Source organism: Vipera ursinii, assembly GCF_947247035.1.
Source record: "Vipera ursinii genome assembly, chromosome: 1".
Lineage (NCBI taxonomy): Eukaryota > Metazoa > Chordata > Lepidosauria > Squamata > Viperidae > Vipera > Vipera ursinii.
Genome location: NC_139512.1, coordinates 273,278,619 through 273,294,834, shown reverse-complemented (window position 1 = coordinate 273,294,834; position 16,216 = coordinate 273,278,619). Strand labels below are relative to the sequence as shown.

Sequence of the window (16,216 nt, the reverse complement as noted above, 5' to 3'; positions counted from 1 at the left end):
ATTCTGTTAAACACAGTGGACAAATCTGGGTGCCTTGCTAATTTATATTTAATGTTATATGAACTCAGATGTAATACAAACGTAGATCTCAACCATGGTTTCGCTTATTTATATGTGTTTATTAACAATAGCGAGATAATCTGCCCCAGTCTTAATGGATTCTGGGCTGAATAAAATGGCAAGAAAGAAAAGAAGTACCGTATTTTCCGGCGTATAAGACGACCCGGCGTATAAGACAACCCCCTACTTTTCGTGTTAAATTATAGGGTTTGGGCTAATAACTCAATATTTCACTTCCTGGCACACAATCTGCATATTAACAACTCGTTTAGCATTAGTACCCTTTTTTTTATAAGTGCCACGATGTTGCTAAAATAAAAGAGGTAAACTTTGTGACCCTCCCAGCCCGTGCATAAAACAGAAATGAAAAGGCTTAAGCCTTTCCGTTCCCAAATACCAAGGTTTCCCCCGAGTTTTGTGCGGTTAAACAAACGGCATTTGCGTATTAATGTTTCTCCACGGAGCACAAAATTCGCCCGAATTAAGGAAAGTGGGGAGCTAAAGAATCTGGGGCTACAGGGAATACCTCTGGCACGACAGGCAACCCTGGGAAACACGAGGACTGTAGCGGCACGCTCAGTTTGCACAATCCGATCCAGAAAGCGCCCGGAGGCTCCTTCGTTACTTTTAACTGCAGAACGTCTCCACATGCCGCCCGCCTTGCCTTTTAAACCCCACCCCCTTTTCCCCTGTAACGTTTCTCTGCTCCGCCTGCTCTGTGATTTACCCAGCTTTGCTCCTTCCCCGCCAAATGGGCGCCTCGCCTTCTTTTCTCTGAGCTCTCTCGCCTGGTGCGCTGCTGCTCTCAGTTCCGCACTCCGTGACCGGGCAAGCAATTCTTCTGGTTGGCGCGAGTCAGGCGGTGCCTCGGCGGGAGCAAAGGTGCTCCCTTCCTACAGCCAGCATTGGAGGCGCTAGCATGGCCAGTCCTAGAGAGCAACGGTGGCAGCTGCAGTAGCCGCCCCAGAAGCAGACGAGAGTTTGCCCTCCATCACCCGTTCGCCGTCAGCCGCTTTACCACGGGTCGCCATGCCTACCTCCATTCACCCAGTGATCCCGCCGCCCAGCAGAAAAGAGAAAAGATCCGAGAGGTATTTTTCCTGTGTATAAGATGAATCGGTGTATAAGACGACCCCCCAACTTTTGAGGTGATTTTCATGGGTTAAAAAGTCGTTAGGGAGGGTTAGGGAGGGCTAGGAAGGGTTGGGTGGGGGGTGGGGGGAGGGATTGTTAAAGATAAAATGTATTGAAAAACTTTTCAATAAAAAAAGTTGTCTTATACGCCGGAAAATACAGTAGCCTAGCAGTACAATCCCAATTAAAAAAAGAGAGAGAGCGAGAGAGATGCATTCAGTCTTTTAACTGGGGACACGTTCTTGCTGAAATAAACTTGTTTTTGAAATGTTGTCAACCCCACTGCCAGGGACGCGGTGGCACAGTGGGTTAGGACGCTGAGCTTGTCGATCAGAAGATCGGCAGTTTGGCGGGTCAAATCCCGAGTGCCGTGTAACAGAGTGCGCGCCTGTTACTCTTCCCAGCTTCTGCCAACCTAGCAGTTCCAAAGCACGTAAATATGCAAGTAGAAAAATAAGGACCACTACGGTGGGAAGGTAACAGCGTTCCATGTACCTTTGGTGTCTAGTCATGTCGGCCACATGACCATGGAGACGTCCTCAGACAAGCGCTGGCTCTTCGGCTTTGAAATGGAGATGAGCACCGGCCCCTAGAGTCGGAAACAACTAGCACGCATGTGCGGGGGAACCTTTACCTTTACAACCCCACTAGGTAGACCAGACTAAAACACCGAGGCCATGTAGGTTAGGCGTTACTTTTAGTGTAACCCTTATAATAACAGAATCATGCATGTCTAAATGTGCTTCCTCCCTCCTTTCCTTTATCTTTATATGAGCTAAGGAAAGAGGCTTGTCTCATACTGTACGTTTTCTCAATTTATTTTCTTGGCCCCGGCTCAAGCCCCACTTATCTGACTGTCCCTTGGTAGCAGTTTTTCCTCCTGTCCTTCTCTGCCGCTCCCTCCACATAATGTCAATAAGGTGGGGGTTGCACCATTTTCTGATGAGGGTGAGTTCCTCAAGGTGGAGATTATCATAGGCAAGTGTCAGCCTTGTGAGGCGCACTAGACAAGACCCCGATTAGCTCTATTTTTAATTGTAGGCTTATATTAACAGAATCTTTCAAGTCTGAAAGTACATCTCTCTCTCTCCCTTTATCTTTACAGGCCAACAGCCTAGGAAGGGTCCCTTCTGAGATGTTTGCTATGTCCCCATTCCTTTCGTGAGCTCAGGTGCTTCTTATCTGAGCATGGTCTAGACCAGAGGTAGGCAACCTTGGCTCTTTTATGACTTGTGGACTTCAACTCCCAGAATTCCTGAGCCAGCCATGCTGAGGGAAAAGATAGGTTTCCAAGCTGAGCCATGCTGGCTCAGGAATTCTGGGAGCTGAAGTCCACGAGTCATAAAAGAGCCAAGGTTGCCTACACCTGGTCTAGACTGTGGCTCTTCCTCTTGTCTGCCAAGGTCACTCCCACATACCATTACAAGACCTGTCATGTCTCTGTACCCAATGTAACCTCAGGAGGAGCAGAGGCGGCCACTGTGACTTTTGTAGATGACTAGAGGAGCAGGCTAAGATCTGATGTGGGGTTGTCTCATATATTCTAGGGCTATACCAGGTAGGACTTTAAAAGTAATGTTATTAAAAGTAATAACAGCATTTGGCTTAGGCTGGGAAACTTACTGGCAACCCACATTCCAAATTTAAATTGTGCTATTTTTACAATGGTACATATGCCCCACCTAAAACCTACAGTAGCTGCTGCTTTTTAAAAAAAACAGCTGAAACATACAGAAAAGTCTTCAAAGGCAGACCTGGATAGCGATAAGGACATGGGTTATTGACATCAGGGCAGTTTATGGGTGTTGTGACTCAGGGCCAGCCTGTGGTTTCGGCAGCCGGCTCAGATTTGTCGGATGACTCAGATGAGGGGGAGGAGGACCGTGTGGGAGACGAACCGGTTGATGATGGCGTGGAGGCTTGGCAGAGTTCCCAGCCGGGGCCCTCTTCTCAGCTGCGTGAGCCCGATAGTGCGGAAGATGATGACCCACAGCTGGCCCTGTTCAAGGACGCCCGACGCAGGAGGCAGTCGAGCAGGAACAAACAAAGAAAGAATGTGGGACTCCTCGGGAGGAGGCACAGGGAGACCACGCCCTGAGCTCTCTATAAAAGGAGTGTTTGGGGAGGGGCTGGTTGCTGAAAGCAACTTTTCCGCTTGAGAAGACAAGCTCTAGTGTTTTTGTTAACTGCGTAATAAATTTTGGCGGATGCCTTTTAGCCTTGGACGCTCTCCAGTCTCTTCTTTCTAAATAGGGGTTTGCCTTTACAAGGCCAGAAGAGGGCTGGTTCAGAACAGTTTGCTTTCAGCCACCCACCCCTTATTACTACGATGGAGCAGCTTCTTGCCGAGAATGCCCAGCTCACCCAGCAACTCACTTTGCTGGCAGCTCAGGTGGCACAACTGCAAGCTCAGGTACATGCTGCACCCCCACCCAGGAGGAAATGTCAGATAGCTATGCCGGATAAATTTGCTGGTAAACCAGAACTGTTTCCTGCCTTCCTGGGACAATGCCAGCTTTATATCAGCGTGAGAGCAGCTGATTTCCCCACTGACCGAGATAAGGTGGGATTCATGTTGAGCCTTCTGTCGGGAGATGCAGCTCGTTGGGGCACGCCTCTGTTGGCACAGCCTAGCCCTTTGTTGGATAACTTTGGGGGGTTTTGTGACCATATGCGCCTCATGTACGAGGACCCGATTAAGGCGCAGACTGCCACCCGACGCCTGAAAGCTTTGAGGCAGGGTCAGCGCCCTCTACAGGCCTATATCAGCGATTTCCGGCTGCTTAGCCAGGATTCCGCCTGGAATGAGGCTGCGCTCGTGGATGCCTTTCAGGATGGCTTGTCAGAGGAGATGTTGGATGAGCTGGCCCGCGTGGACATTCCCTCAGACCTGAATGGGCTGATCCATCTTTGTCTGCGGATCGATGCCCGGCTGCAGCAGCGTAAGAGTCGCCGTGCCACCCCACAGACCCCTGCCGCCCCTGTTGTGCGTGAGCCCCCAGTCCAGAGGGAGGAGCCAATGGAGCTGGGTGCCGCCAGGTCCCGTCTATCGGTGACGGAAATGGACAGACGACGATCGGAGGGGTTGTGTTTTTACTGTGGGGACCCTGGACATTTGGCTGCTTCTTGCCCGAAGAAGCGTCAGCGGGCGTCAGTGACCAAGCCTGCCCCGAGAAAGTCCCCTGCTTTGCTATCGGGAAACAGCCCGAGCCCGATCTAGACGGTGTGAAAGATCGGGCGACCCACAACGACCACGCTGAGCGACGCCGTTCCGACGGTGCCTGTGAACCTCCACGGCATTTGATTTTGGAGGCACGACTGATCCTTCCTGGCAAGCCAGAGGGGATTCCGGTCCATGCCTTAATTGACTCTGGGGCTACCACTAACTTTATGGATTCGGCCTTTGTGGCCAAATGGGCTGTTCCCCAGTGTCCAGTGGATCCGCCCATGCTTGTGGAGACCATCGATGGTCGAGTGCTCCTGTCCGGGCCTATTACGGCCGCCACGCAACCCGTGTGTATGGCCATCAGTACCCATGTGGAGGCCATTCAGTTTTACGTCACTTCGGATCTGCACTTCCCCGTGGTCTTGGGACTGGCGTGGCTCCGGGCGCATGATCCACAGATCTATTGGTCTCAGAACTTGGTCACCTTCCCAAGTTTGCAGTGCGTGGACCACACCCGCCATATCTGTGCCGGCCAGGTGGAGGGTTCCTCAGGGGTTTCCTTGCCTCCCGAACTGTCCGACTTTGCTGATGTGTTCAGCGAGTCAGAGGCGGACCAATTACCCCCGCACAGGCCCTATGACTGTTCCATTGATCTAGTCCCTGATGCGCCTCTCCCAGTGGGGCGTTTGTACTCCATGTCGGAGCCCGAGTTGGCTGCATTGCGGGACTTCCTGACAAAGAATTTGGCTCGTGGTTTCATCCGGCCCTCGTCCTCGCCAGTGTCTGCGCCCGTGCTCTTCGTCAAAAAGAAGTCAGGCGAGTTACGGCTTTGCTGTGACTACCGGAAACTCAACGCCATCACGGTGCGTAACTGCTACCCGCTGCCCCTCATCCCCGAGCTCTTGGACCGACTCCGGGAGGCTAAGATCTTCACGAAACTGGACCTGCGTGGAGCTTACAACCTCGTCAGGGTTCGGCCGGGTGATGAGTGGAAGACGGCGTTTGGTACTCGCTATGGACATTTCGAGTACACGGTGATGCCGTTTGGCCTGACCAACGCCCCCGCTGTGTTTCAGCATTTTATGAACGATATCTTTCGGGATCTGTTGGACCAGTTTGTCGTGATTTACTTGGACGACATCCTGATTTACTCCCCGTCGCGTGAAGCGCATCATCAGCATCTCCGTCAGGTCCTGCAGCGCCTCCGGGAACATCGGCTGTTTGCCAAGTTGGAGAAGTGCCAGTTCTACCAGGTGACCATCGATTTCCTGGGTCACCGCATTTCTCCTGAGGGCATCGCCATGGAGCCGAGTAAAGTCGAGTCGTTGCAGAGTTGGCAACCCCCGCGTCGCGTGAAGGACGTTCAGCGACTCCTTGGATTTGCCAACTACTATCGGACATTCATCCCTGGCTTTGCTGCCTTGACAGCCCCCCTCACCCGGCTCCTGCAGAAGAAGACTCGGTTCCAGTGGAACGCCCCCGAACAACAGGCGTTCCAGGCTTTGAAGGACGCCTTCATGAAGGAGCCCATCTTGAAACATCCCGACCCGCAACGGCCGTTTGTCGTGGAGGCGGACGCCTCCGACATTGCCATTGGGGCCGTGTTACTCCAGGCAACGACGCCCAGCGGTACCCTTTTCCCTTGCGCGTATCACTCTCGGAAATTGAACCCCTCGGAGCGCAACTATACCATCTGGGAGAAGGAGCTGCTGGCCATCAAGGCGGCGTTCGAGGCTTGGAGGCATCATCTGGAGGGGGCGCGGCATCAGATCGAGGTCCGGACGGACCACAAGAATCTGGAAAGCCTGCAGACCGCTCGGAATTTGAATCAACGCCAGATCCGGTGGTCCCTCTTCTTTGCGAGGTTTGACTTCCGGGTGCGGTACATACCAAGCGGGCACAACCAGAGAGCGGATGCTCTGTCCAGAAAGCCCGAATACACCCGAGCGGAAGACAAGCTTCCGCCCAGGACAGTGATCCCCGTCGAGTCTTTTGCTGCGGTGCGGGAGCCGGTGGATATACGGGCTCGGATCCGGGAGGCGCAGCAGCAGGAGGCGTGGGTGGCTCAGCGGAAGGAAGAGGTGGGGCCAGATTCGCCTTGGTCGGTCGCGGATGGACTCCTGTATTATCGTGACCGGCTCTATGTTCCAGGAGGGCCACTCAGGGGACTCGTCCTCAGCCAGTGTCATGATAACCCGGCTGCGGGGCATTTTGGCCTGTTCAAGACTCTGAACCTGGTCTCCCGTACCTTCTGGTGGCCCCGAGTCCGACACGATGTCCAGTCTTATGTCACCTCCTGCATTCCTTGCAGGCAGGCCAAGTCAGCGACAGGGGCCCCGCCTGGTTTACTGCAGCCCTTGCCAACACCCAAGAGACCCTGGGGGGCTGTGTCCATGGACTTTCTGACGGATCTACCCCCATCCTCCGGCTTCACGACAGTGTTTGTGGTGGTGGACATGTTGACCAAGATGGCGCACTTCATCCCCTGTCGCGGCTTACCGTCAGCTCGCGCCACTAGTCGCATGTTCATCCAACAGGTGTTCCGGCTGCATGGCCTTCCCGATAGAGTCGTCTCCGATAGGGGGGCCCAGTTTACAGCCCGCTTCTGGCAGGAGTTGATGCGGGCATTGGACATTAAGGTTTGCCTCTCGTCCGCGCATCATCCTCAGACCGACGGGGGTACCGAGAAGGTCATCGGCATCTTAGAGCAGTATCTGCGCTGCTACGTTAACCTGCAGCAGGACAATTGGGTGGACTATTTGGCCATAGCCAAGTTTGCCTTTAACAACTCGCAGCACACCTCCACGCAGATGACACCGTTCTTGGCCAACGTGGGTTATCACCCCCGGTTTTTCCCCCTTTCTCCCGTGGACTCATCGGAGCCGGCAGCGAACGAATTTATGGCGGAGTTACAGGCGATCCATCGGTTGGTGCGACGGCAGCTGGAGAAGGCCAAAGCCGACTACAAGAGGTTCGCCGATCGGTCGAGAAGGGATACGCCTCCACTATCGGTGGGGGATCGGGTCTGGCTGTCCACCAGGAACCTACCATCCACTCGGCCGGCGAGGAAGCTGGACCACCGTTACCTTGGACCGTTCCCAGTCGAGGCCGTCATCAATCCGGTCGCCTATCGTTTAACTCTGCCACGTTCCCTGCGCGTGCACCCCGTCTTCCATCGGTCCTTGTTGGTCCCCGAACAACCGGCCTGTCCACTTCGCCAAGCGGAACCTCCCCCATCAGGAACTCGTGATGGAGGCAGCACCCCCGAGTACGAGGTCGCCAGCATCAGGGATTCCCGCTGGCTGAAAGGTCGCTTCCAGTACCTAATCGAGTGGAAAGGGTACGGGCCGGAGGACTTCACATGGGAAGACGCGACCGCCGTTCATGCCCCTGCGTTGGTGACTGCGTTTCACGAACAGTTCCCATCCCGACCGCATCCGGATCGGCAGACCCGGGGGAAGGGCCCTGCGGTGCGGGATAGTGTTGTGACTCAGGGCCAGCCTGTGGTTTCGGCAGCCGGCTCAGATGTGTCGGATGACTCAGATGAGGGGGAGGAGGACCGTGTGGGAGACGAACCGGTTGATGATGGCGTGGAGGCTTGGCAGAGTTCCCAGCCGGGGCCCTCTTCTCAGCTGCGTGAGCCCGATAGTGCGGAAGATGATGACCCACAGCTGGCCCTGTTCAAGGACGCCCGACGCAGGAGGCAGTCGAGCAGGAACAAACAAAGAAAGAATGTGGGACTCCTCGGGAGGAGGCACAGGGAGACCACGCCCTGAGCTCTCTATAAAAGGAGTGTTTGGGGAGGGGCTGGTTGCTGAAAGCAACTTTTCCGCTTGAGAAGACAAGCTCTAGTGTTTTTGTTAACTGCGTAATAAATCTTGGCGGATGCCTTTTAGCCTTGGACGCTCTCCAGTCTCTTCTTTCTAAATAGGGGTTTGCCTTTACAAGGCCAGAAGAGGGCTGGTTCAGAACAATGGGGTTATCTTGTTTCTGAAAGTTTAAGAGCTGTAATATAAATAATGTCAATCACATTTTAGGACCTGCTTTCCTATGATATGGTGATACCTATTAGGATCTTTCTGAAGTTTACTACTGTACCTCATTATGTTATTCCACAGGTCTGCAACCTGCGGCTCCGGAGCCGCATGCGGCTCTTTCAGCCATCTCCTGCGGCTCCCAGTCCTCTGCCATGTGCAGTCCAAAAAGAAAAGTGGAACTAAAAAATTTTAACCAATCAATTCAAATATGCAGGGTAGGTGCATATCTCGCCTTGGCTCCACTCTTCAGTCAAACCCTGTTCTGTGCAAGTGTGCATGTACGCGCATGCGCAGACATTTTTTGCGGCTCCTAGTTTTTCCTTGTGTGAGGGAACCGGTTCCGAGTGGCTCTTTCACTGTTTCAGGTTGCTGACCCCTGTGTTATTCCAATACACTTTAGCTTATTTGAAATCTAATCCTCTTATTCATTAATGAAATGTGAGGAGTGCCCAGGCTTTATTAATTGGCTTGCTTTGTCCAAGATACAATAGTATTCCAACAAACTACTAAGAAGTTCAAACAAAAATAATTAAAATTAGTTTGGCAGGACTTGCTCTTTATAAATTAATACTGATCTCTAATCTGTAATAACATGGTGCTATTGAGACAATACATCACAGCATCCCGACATAGAAGAGAATATATGTAACTCTGGGTTGAACTGTGGTGCTCTCAGCTTGGTTGTTTGCTTGCAGGTGTTTCATTACCCAACTAGGTAACATCTTTAATGGATAATGAAACATTTGCAAACTAAGATGTTGGGAAAACATGTAGATTTTAAACCTGAACTTTTTTTATTAAGTATAATGCCAGAAAAGACTGATAAACAAAGCATATATTTGATTTTACATGTAATAACAGCAGCAAGAATTATATTTGCACAATACTGGAAAAATGAAGAAATACCATCAGATGAAGAAATAATTTTAAAAAATACTAGAATGTGCGGAGATGGACAGACTTTGAGGTTGAAAGAAAAAGAAGAAACAAAATATTATCAAACTTGGGACTTATTTTATCAATGGCTAGAGAAAAGAATAAAGAATTAGGAATTAAATCTATATTAGAGAATGTAAAACTCATACATTTGTTGAACAAGTACTATTGAATGTATGAAAAAATCAATAAAATTCTTATAAAAAAAAGAGAAACACTTGCAAACAAACAACAGAGCTCAGACAGCGCTGAGAATGTCACAATACACTATCCCAACTGCACAAAGAGGTGGAGTAGAGCAACCTGTCTCAATGGTCTTTAAAAGTAATGTTATTAAAAGTAATAACAGCATTTGGCTTAGGCTGGGAAACTTACTGGCAACCCACATTCCAAATTTAAATTGTGCTATTTTTACAATGGTACATATGCCCCACCTAAAACCTACAGTAGCTGCTGCTTTTTAAAAAAAACAGCTGAAACATACAGAAAAGTCTTCAAAGGCAGACCTGGATAGCGATAAGGACATGGGTTATTGACATCAGGGCAGTTTATGGGTGTTGTGACTCAGGGCCAGCCTGTGGTTTCGGCAGCCGGCTCAGATTTGTCGGATGACTCAGATGAGGGGGAGGAGGACCGTGTGGGAGACGAACCGGTTGATGATGGCGTGGAGGCTTGGCAGAGTTCCCAGCCGGGGCCCTCTTCTCAGCTGCGTGAGCCCGATAGTGCGGAAGATGATGACCCACAGCTGGCCCTGTTCAAGGACGCCCGACGCAGGAGGCAGTCGAGCAGGAACAAACAAAGAAAGAATGTGGGACTCCTCGGGAGGAGGCACAGGGAGACCACGCCCTGAGCTCTCTATAAAAGGAGTGTTTGGGGAGGGGCTGGTTGCTGAAAGCAACTTTTCCGCTTGAGAAGACAAGCTCTAGTGTTTTTGTTAACTGCGTAATAAATTTTGGCGGATGCCTTTTAGCCTTGGACGCTCTCCAGTCTCTTCTTTCTAAATAGGGGTTTGCCTTTACAAGGCCAGAAGAGGGCTGGTTCAGAACAGTTTGCTTTCAGCCACCCACCCCTTATTACTACGATGGAGCAGCTTCTTGCCGAGAATGCCCAGCTCACCCAGCAACTCACTTTGCTGGCAGCTCAGGTGGCACAACTGCAAGCTCAGGTACATGCTGCACCCCCACCCAGGAGGAAATGTCAGATAGCTATGCCGGATAAATTTGCTGGTAAACCAGAACTGTTTCCTGCCTTCCTGGGACAATGCCAGCTTTATATCAGCGTGAGAGCAGCTGATTTCCCCACTGACCGAGATAAGGTGGGATTCATGTTGAGCCTTCTGTCGGGAGATGCAGCTCGTTGGGGCACGCCTCTGTTGGCACAGCCTAGCCCTTTGTTGGATAACTTTGGGGGGTTTTGTGACCATATGCGCCTCATGTACGAGGACCCGATTAAGGCGCAGACTGCCACCCGACGCCTGAAAGCTTTGAGGCAGGGTCAGCGCCCTCTACAGGCCTATATCAGCGATTTCCGGCTGCTTAGCCAGGATTCCGCCTGGAATGAGGCTGCGCTCGTGGATGCCTTTCAGGATGGCTTGTCAGAGGAGATGTTGGATGAGCTGGCCCGCGTGGACATTCCCTCAGACCTGAATGGGCTGATCCATCTTTGTCTGCGGATCGATGCCCGGCTGCAGCAGCGTAAGAGTCGCCGTGCCACCCCACAGACCCCTGCCGCCCCTGTTGTGCGTGAGCCCCCAGTCCAGAGGGAGGAGCCAATGGAGCTGGGTGCCGCCAGGTCCCGTCTATCGGTGACGGAAATGGACAGACGACGATCGGAGGGGTTGTGTTTTTACTGTGGGGACCCTGGACATTTGGCTGCTTCTTGCCCGAAGAAGCGTCAGCGGGCGTCAGTGACCAAGCCTGCATCCGGATCGGCAGACCCGGGGGAAGGGCCCTGCGGTGCGGGATAGTGTTGTGACTCAGGGCCAGCCTGTGGTTTCGGCAGCCGGCTCAGATGTGTCGGATGACTCAGATGAGGGGGAGGAGGACCGTGTGGGAGACGAACCGGTTGATGATGGCGTGGAGGCTTGGCAGAGTTCCCAGCCGGGGCCCTCTTCTCAGCTGCGTGAGCCCGATAGTGCGGAAGATGATGACCCACAGCTGGCCCTGTTCAAGGACGCCCGACGCAGGAGGCAGTCGAGCAGGAACAAACAAAGAAAGAATGTGGGACTCCTCGGGAGGAGGCACAGGGAGACCACGCCCTGAGCTCTCTATAAAAGGAGTGTTTGGGGAGGGGCTGGTTGCTGAAAGCAACTTTTCCGCTTGAGAAGACAAGCTCTAGTGTTTTTGTTAACTGCGTAATAAATCTTGGCGGATGCCTTTTAGCCTTGGACGCTCTCCAGTCTCTTCTTTCTAAATAGGGGTTTGCCTTTACAAGGCCAGAAGAGGGCTGGTTCAGAACAATGGGGTTATCTTGTTTCTGAAAGTTTAAGAGCTGTAATATAAATAATGTCAATCACATTTTAGGACCTGCTTTCCTATGATATGGTGATACCTATTAGGATCTTTCTGAAGTTTACTACTGTACCTCATTATGTTATTCCACAGGTCTGCAACCTGCGGCTCCGGAGCCGCATGCGGCTCTTTCAGCCATCTCCTGCGGCTCCCAGTCCTCTGCCATGTGCAGTCCAAAAAGAAAAGTGGAACTAAAAAATTTTAACCAATCAATTCAAATATGCAGGGTAGGTGCATATCTCGCCTTGGCTCCACTCTTCAGTCAAACCCTGTTCTGTGCAAGTGTGCATGTACGCGCATGCGCAGACATTTTTTGCGGCTCCTAGTTTTTCCTTGTGTGAGGGAACCGGTTCCGAGTGGCTCTTTCACTGTTTCAGGTTGCTGACCCCTGTGTTATTCCAATACACTTTAGCTTATTTGAAATCTAATCCTCTTATTCATTAATGAAATGTGAGGAGTGCCCAGGCTTTATTAATTGGCTTGCTTTGTCCAAGATACAATAGTATTCCAACAAACTACTAAGAAGTTCAAACAAAAATAATTAAAATTAGTTTGGCAGGACTTGCTCTTTATAAATTAATACTGATCTCTAATCTGTAATAACATGGTGCTATTGAGACAATACATCACAGCATCCCGACATAGAAGAGAATATATGTAACTCTGGGTTGAACTGTGGTGCTCTCAGCTTGGTTGTTTGCTTGCAGGTGTTTCATTACCCAACTAGGTAACATCTTTAATGGATAATGAAACATTTGCAAACTAAGATGTTGGGAAAACATGTAGATTTTAAACCTGAACTTTTTTTATTAAGTATAATGCCAGAAAAGACTGATAAACAAAGCATATATTTGATTTTACATGTAATAACAGCAGCAAGAATTATATTTGCACAATACTGGAAAAATGAAGAAATACCATCAGATGAAGAAATAATTTTAAAAAATACTAGAATGTGCGGAGATGGACAGACTTTGAGGTTGAAAGAAAAAGAAGAAACAAAATATTATCAAACTTGGGACTTATTTTATCAATGGCTAGAGAAAAGAATAAAGAATTAGGAATTAAATCTATATTAGAGAATGTAAAACTCATACATTTGTTGAACAAGTACTATTGAATGTATGAAAAAATCAATAAAATTCTTATAAAAAAAAGAGAAACACTTGCAAACAAACAACAGAGCTCAGACAGCGCTGAGAATGTCACAATACACTATCCCAACTGCACAAAGAGGTGGAGTAGAGCAACCTGTCTCAATGGTCTGATCCATCTTGTAAGCACTGTACATTTCACTTTCCAAAGGATCTCCCATAGACTAAGCAAAGGTGAATAATAATAATAATAATAATAATAATAATAATAATAATAATAATAATAATAATAATAATATAAAATAAAAACCCATTTCCTTGCCAATGCACCATATGGTTTCCAGTTAGCCCGTAAAGCCAACACAAAACACATGCTATTTGTAATTGAAACCAAATGTGATAAAAGACTGACAGAAATGTGAACACTCATCCAAAGGACAACCAGTTACACATTGTAAAATGTTTTAAAACCCATTAATGAGATTGTGTTGCAAAGAGTGAATAAAAAAAATCATTTGAAATCAATTCTTATGAGTGGGAAAATATTTCCTATGCTCATTCTCATGCGACTTAATAGCATTTTCTTCCAGCAAACTGGACAAGATTAAATCCAATAAATACTTTGAATCTTTTGTTCATAGCATTACAATTTCAGTGAGAATTATGCTAGAGGATTATATTATCTTTGAAGACCCTCCCATTCCCAGAAAGAGCATAAAATATTAAATCAACACAAATTCATGCACTATAAACCAGTTCATCCTAATCAAGATGCGGCGTTACTGAGAACTGCATAAAGATTGCATTTCTCTACAGTTGACATCAATTTCTTAAAGCAACATCACAAACTTCAGGATCAAATAATCAGTTTTTAAAAAGAGGATGTTTTTCACTAAGACAAATGGTAGGTTTCTATTAAAGAAATCAGGTACTGAAAAGAATAAGAATTACCAGGAATTTTTTAGATGCACTCTCAGCTGCTAGTTATTGAAGTAAAGGATATTTATTTTATTTTATTTTAATTCCATTTATATCCCACCCTTCTCCGAAGACTCAGGGCGGCTTACAAGCTTAGCAGTAGCCTTCATTCTATGTATATGCCTGCTTATTAGGGCTTTCACACACACACCAAGCTGCATTATTACAAAGTCAGCTTAATTGCCCCCAACAATCTGGGTCCTCATTTTACCTACCTCGGAAGGATGGAAGGCTGAGTCAACCTTGAGCCTGGTGGGATGCGAACCTGCACTAATTGCAGGCAGCTGGTGTTACTTAAGGAGGCATTAGCCCACTGCTCCACCAAGGCTCTCTTGGCCAGGACTGTTTTTGAAACTATGCACAAATAACAATTTGTCCAAATGCCACAGTTCATAAATTAGCAAATCAGGATCAACACAGTTGCATAACATGGTTACTACCCCGATAACGAATAGGTTCCTCATACAGTTCAATATTGAAGTTTAAACCTGTAAGGTCCTGCAAAGCTGGACACTTTTAACATTTTAGTACAGATATCTGTCAATGTCTTTTGATATATTTTTTGAATGGCAAAAGGGGAAAGAGATCCCAATCAGTGTTTCTGAGTTATGGTCCCATATTATGAACTCTTGAAGTTAGGCCAGAACCTCATTGTGGCCTCCTAGAAGCTACTGAAGGCCAAACATTTCCAGGGGGTATTTGGGGAGTGAGCTGACCGCACTGCACCTATTTGTATTATATCAACACTTGATTAATGTATTGTGACTTTATGTTTTGCTGTTTTTATGTTTTAGGAAGTAATCTATTGGGAATCTTTATGGAGTCTGGAGATATAACAGTACAATCAATCAATATATCTATATTTTTCATCTCAAAGACTAAACTTTTTTTCCATGTTTGCAGATCATACACAGGTGTTTCCTCTGTTCGTAACAGGACAAGAATGATGGTTTCAAAACTGGGAACATTATTCTAGTAGGCTATCCAACAATGGCTTTGTGCTAATGAGAATCACATCCACTCAAGTAAAGCAGGACATCCAATTACTGCTGCGATGCCCTGCTAATTCCACAAGTCATCAAGTAATGCTTAGTCTTGTTCTTATCATATTGACAGGTACAATGTGTCTGTCCTTGATCTCCAAGTCCTCATTCAGTTCCACGTAATTGGCTGACATAGGATGACATGAAGTTGATCCCCGAGCCTCTCCCACCAGATATCCTCCAGATGTGGAGGCACTGTTGACTGGGGATTCTGAGACTTGCAGTCCCCATATATCAGAAGATTACCAGATTGGAAGGATTAACTATATTTGAAGACAAATGTTGATCTTTAAGCTAAAGAGATATGTACACAAAAACTAAAAGAAATGTAGGTTGAAAGTATGAATCTCAAAACCAAAATTCACACTACACAGAGATTTGCAGTAGTATTTCACAACTGTTTTATTTTTCCCTTAATGGGGCCAAAGGTAAGGTAAAGGAGTCCTTGCCGATTGTACTCCACTAGTCATTGCTGATTATAGGGGGCAGTGTTCATCTCCGTTTCAAGGCCATTGAGCCAGCACTGTCCGAAGACCTTTCCAAAGTCATGTGGCCAAGATGACATCGTGGAGCGCTGTTACCTTCCCAACGAAGTGGTACCTAGTTATCTACTTGCATTTCCATGCTTTCATAGAAGGGCAGGAGCTAGGGAAAGAATGGGAAGTCACCCCGTCACGTGGCACTCGGGTCTTGAACCTGGGCTGCCAGCTTTCCAGCCAACAAGCCCAGTGTCTTAACCGCTGAGCCGCGTCACCACCTTTAATGTAGCCAAAGCCATCTCCAAATTTCCCCATAACAATGGAATACAGAAAGAAGAGGGGAATGGTTTTTTCCCCTACACTATTTTTCATATTAGTAAATCCCATTCCTGAAAAGTGAGTTTCCAACAGGAAAAGTACTGTCATAAACAAATAAATTCCAAGATGGATACTTACTAAACAATCTTATTTAAAACTATGTTTTTTTCTTCTTTTTTAAAAAATCATGTTTTTAATTATGGAAGCAGCAGAAATTACCTTTTTTATTATTCATCTCCATAGAAAAGGTCTGATAAGTTCCTCGCCGTGCCAACACAAATGTAGAGCTTGACATGTTTAACATTGACAGTGCTTTGCTCACAATCAAGAGAAGAAATCAAGTGGGGACTAAGATCAAAGGCTCTTTATGGTGATACATAAACTGCAACCTGAATTGTGAAAGGTAGCATTGGTAGCATTTTCACTGAGAATTTGGATGTTTCACATTTTCATGGTGGTCT

At 48.1% G+C, this 16,216-nt stretch overlaps 1 protein-coding gene across 1 annotated transcript in view; it reads right to left on the bottom strand.

Moving 5' to 3' along the window:
• Nucleotides 1-16,216, bottom strand: part of MTHFD1L (methylenetetrahydrofolate dehydrogenase (NADP+ dependent) 1 like) — a 146,263-nt gene that overhangs the window by 114,448 nt on the left and 15,599 nt on the right. The gene's annotated exons all lie outside the window — the stretch shown is intronic.